General features: G+C 47.8%; 1 protein-coding gene and 1 pseudogene across 1 annotated transcript in view; both read right to left on the bottom strand.

Annotated features, from left to right (window-relative positions):
- TEX14 (testis expressed 14) overlaps nt 1-4,701 on the bottom strand; it is a 167,127-nt gene that overhangs the window by 129,081 nt on the left and 33,345 nt on the right. The window lies entirely within an intron of this gene.
- On the bottom strand, nt 892-2,139 carry LOC105520093 (annotated as a pseudogene).

Genomic DNA, 4,701 nt, shown 5'->3' with positions numbered 1-4,701 from the left:
TTTCCCTCCCTCCCTCCTTTCCTCCCTCCCTCCCTCCCTCTCTTTCTCTTTCTTTTTTTCTTGTTGCCCAGGCTGGAGCGCAATGGCGTGATGTCGGCTCACTGCAACCTCCGCCTCTCAGGTTCAAGCAATTCTCCTGCCTCAGCCTCCCGAGTACCTGGGATTACAGGTGCCTGCCACCACGTCCAACTAATTGTTGTAGTTTTAGTAGAGATGGGGTTTCACCACGTTGGCCAGGCTGGGGTCGAACTCCTGACCTCAGGTGACCCGCCAACCTCGGCCTCCCAAAGTGCTGGGATTACAGACAGAAGCCACCGTGCCTGGCCCTCAGTGTTCTTTTCATTCCACTTAAGAAATTGGAACACACCACGATGAGGATGATGATGCCAAAACTAGATTGATGGCTCACATCTTCTACGGTACAAATACACGCTTAATAATTTAATACTTTAGGCCAGGCTCACGTCTGTAATCCCAGCACTTTGGGAGACCAAGGCGGGTGGATCACCTGAGGTCAGGAGTTCAAGACCAGCCTGACCAACATGGTGAAACCCCATCTCAAAATACAAAAAACTAGCTGGGTGTGGTGGCAGGCGCCTGTAATCCCAGCTACTCAGGAGGCTGAGGCAGGAGAATCGCTTGAACCAGGATGCGGAGGTTGCAGTGAGCCAAGATCGCACCATTGTACTCCAACCTAGGCGACAAGTAAAAAACTCCATCTAAAAAAATAATAATAACAATAATAATTTAACACTTTATTGAACTCAAAGCAACGTTAAGCATCTTTGCCTTCGTTGTACAGCTGTACGGGAGCCCAGGGAAGGGAAGGCTGCATGGTTTTGCTTGGCGGGGAAGGTGTGCACCCTGCAGTCCTGCCGTGTTGTGGGAAGATTAGCCCATGTTCTGTCCATTGCCGTAACCCCTAGGGTGGGTGTCTTTCCAGTCATCCCACTCTCGAGCTCTTTGGAGTGTTTGTTCATCATCCTCTTCCTCCTTTTCTTGATCTTTCTGTTGCTCAGTGGCTTTTCTGAATTCTTCTGGTGTTGCCTTAGCTATTCCCTGATCTGGTAACACTGCATGTTTCTGATGTTGATCATACCAGTCACTCACTGTCATAGAAGCCAGACTTGGATAACCAGCGCCAAATACTTTGGCTTGCGCCATGTAGTTCCGAGTGAGAATGAAGGGTTTTATTAGAGGCCTCTCATGGCCAGATGAGTTCGAAGTGGATGCCTCTCTTGAAAAGTCTTTCTCTCCCAGGATCTTTATTTCCTGATCAATGCTCTCAATCTCTTCTAAGCTGGTTATCAAGCCACCTCTGAAGGTGAAGAAGATAATATTCACGAACACGCTCATCATCTGCTTGACCACTTTCCACAGCAGATTTCATTGTGGACAACCTATGCTTCAACTCCTTCTTCTGCTTGTATCTCTCTATTTTAGCCTGTCTTTGAGATGCCATAGCAACGAGGCTAGGATAAGCCGTGGAAGTAATAGCAGTGTTATTTTCAGCTGAGTTGGTCTTGGTTTGGGGTAGCTCAAACTCGGCCACACGATAGTAATGGCACTGAGTTAAGTATTTTATAAAGTGTTCGCGAGCCTGCTGCAAATGATCTAGATGTTTACTGGGGTTGACTTGTTTCATGGTGAGGGCTCCTTGAAATGCTGGCACCATCAGGTACTTCAGGTTGGTGGAAGTAATCTCCTCCAAATCTTCATTTCGGCTAAACAAGTCGAGCTGCGATAACATTTTGGCAACCTTCTGAAGGAGGTCGAGGCCCTTTAACACCTTTTCCTGGACTATCCGGGAACCGGTGGGTTCAGTCGCTCCTTCGACTTCTTCCAGAAGCTGTTTGCTGGAATCGAACAGCTCGGGGAGCCGCGGTGGCGGCAGAAACTCGTCTTCAGCGGCTGCTATCTTGGGAAGGCTGACGTGAAATATTGATTCCTTCCCTTTCTGGACACACGTAAAGATTCTGTGTGGATTTCTAACAACCAGTCTCAATCGGGCGCTGCCGAGCAGGGCAGTCAGGGAGGCAGTGGTGATGGGGTGACATAGGGGAAGGCAACGCAGTCGGTTGTGCCGGGTCTGAATCGCTGCTCCACTCTGGGTCTTCATCAAACTTTGTCTCTCTGTTTTCGTTTCCTAAAATTGTAAAGTGGGAATAATACTGCCTGCCTGGCTCACAAAATTCCTGTGAGGACTGAATAAGAGAATGCATTTAAAATGAGGCTCCCCAACCCAGGCTATTCTGCCCCTCAACTGCTGCCCCCTGTACTTTGGAACCCCCAAGCTGACTTTGCCAACATTCAAGTATCTGCAGTTCCTGCCACACAGGCAAGTAGCATCAGGCCTGGATTTGGTAACAAACTGAGTGCGCTTATATGTGTATATCTGTGTATGTATGATGTACAAAGTACTGGGATTACAGGCGTGAGCCACCATGCCTGGCCTAAAACTCAGTTTTTAAAAATTACTGAGCGGCCGGGCGCGGTGGCTCACACCTGTAATCCCACCACTTTGGGAGGCCAAGGCGGGTGGACTACGAGGTCAAGAGACTGAGACCATCCTGGCTAACACAGTGAAACCCCATCTCTACTAGAAATACAAAAAATTAGCTGGGCGTGGTGGCAAGCACCTGTAATCCCAGCTACTCAGGAGGCTGAGACAGGAGAATTGCTTGTACATAATACATTTATATGTGTACAGATATACAGCACACATATTACACACACACACACACATACACACACATACACAGAATCAAACCAACTACATGACCAAATCATGACTAAATCAAAGGCCCCAAGTAAGTTGAGATGGAGAAACACAGCCCCTCAATATAGAATGTTATTTGGAGAGTTCCCTCACACGCGGGGAAGGGCAACACGGGCACACCTATTAATCTCAGATCATGGCTATTCCTGCCAACTCAGGTGTGCTGTCCTAAGACATGCCCCTCAGTTTGTGAGTCTCACCTCATCTCTGAATTTCCAACCATCCCTTAGCCTCATGGGGGTCAAGGAAGGAAGGGTTGATGCTCAGAAATATGAGAGTGACATATATACTCAGTGGTTTTTAAAAGCTGAGTTTTGTCATATAAGTTCACAGAGCAATTGTGACTGTTAAAACGTCATTAATATTGGCCAGGCGTGGTGGCTCACACCTGTAATCCCAGCACTTTGGGAGGCCGAGGCAGCTGGATCACCTGAGGTCAGGAGTTTGAGACCATCCTGACTTGGAGAAACCCTGTCTCTACTAAAAATACCAAATTAGCCAGTTGTGGTGGCACATGCCTGTAACCCCAACTACTTAGGAGGCTGAGGCAGGATAATTGCTTGAATGTGGGAGGCGGAGGTTGCAGTAAGCCAAGATCATGCTATTGCACTCTAGCCTGGGCAACAAGAGCAAAACTCTATCTCAAAAAAAAAAAAAAAAAAAAAAGTCGTTAATGCCAATGTCACTGAATCTAATTTATTATTACTATTATTAAGACAGAGTCTCACTCTGTCACCCAGGCTGGAGTGCAGTGACATGATCTTGGCTCACTGCAACCTCCATCTCTTGAATTCAAGCAATTCTCCTGCCTCAGCCTCCTGAGTAGCTGGGACTATAGGCATGCACCACCACACCTGGCTAATTTTTTGTGTTTTTGGTAGAGACGGGGTTTCGCCATGTTGGCCAGGCTGGTCTTGAACCCCTGACCTCAGGTAATCTGCCTGCCTCAGCCTCCCAAAGTGCTGGGATTACAGGCATGAGCCACTGTGCCTGGCCACTAAATGTCTTACTCAACACTCTTGAGTTGTGGAGAGCCAAATCCATTCGCTCCTGAAACACACTGGCCCTGAAGCTGCATTTCTCAGCCACAAAGCTCTGCCATGAAAACCATACTAACTCTGTTTAGGCCAGGGGCGGTAGCTCATGCCTGTAATCCCATCACTTTGGGAGGCCGAGGTGCTGATATCACCTGAGCTTGGGGAGACTGAGGCTGTGTTGCGCCACTACACTCCAGCCTAGTGAGAGTAAGACCCTGTCTTAACCACTCCCCAATCAACAAAAAACAACAGCAGCAGCAGAAAACCAACTCCACACTATTTAGTATAATTGCTGATTTAGGACAATTGCTGGATTACCTTCATCTACAAAGTATGACCCAGCCCACCTCAGTTATACTATATAATCTCATTATTGAACTGTCTTCCTAATTTTATTCCAGAAGGTTTGATTTCACATCAGGAAAGTAATACTTTGGCTGCTTTCAATGGTATCCAGGAATGCCAGGCTGACAACAGCTCTGAGGCCTCTATGATTATTTGTGCCCCCCATGGCTCTGATATCACAGGTACTAACAGACCCTTTTTGCTATGCTGGGAGAACTTCATTTCTGATGACCACATTGTCTACTCCAGTATTTTCACCATTCATAAAGTATTCTTGAATTTCTTTGAGTGTTGCTAATGATGAAAAACACCTGTTCTTGGCCGGGCGTGGTGGCTCACGCCTGTAATCCCAGCACTTTGGGAGGCTAAGGTGGGCGGATCACGAGGTCAGGAGATCGAGACCATCCTGGCTAACACGGTGAAACCCCGTCTCTACTAAAAATGCAAAAAATTAGCTGGGCGTGGTGGCAGGCGCCTGTAGTCCCAGCTACTTGGGAGGCTGAGGCAGGAGAATGGCGTGAACCTGGGAGGCGGAGCTTG

This window comes from Colobus angolensis, unplaced genomic scaffold (assembly GCF_000951035.1).
Source record: "Colobus angolensis palliatus isolate OR3802 unplaced genomic scaffold, Cang.pa_1.0 Scaffold37, whole genome shotgun sequence".
NCBI classification, from domain to species: Eukaryota; Metazoa; Chordata; class Mammalia; order Primates; family Cercopithecidae; genus Colobus; species Colobus angolensis.
This window is presented reverse-complemented; position numbering and strand designations above follow the sequence as displayed.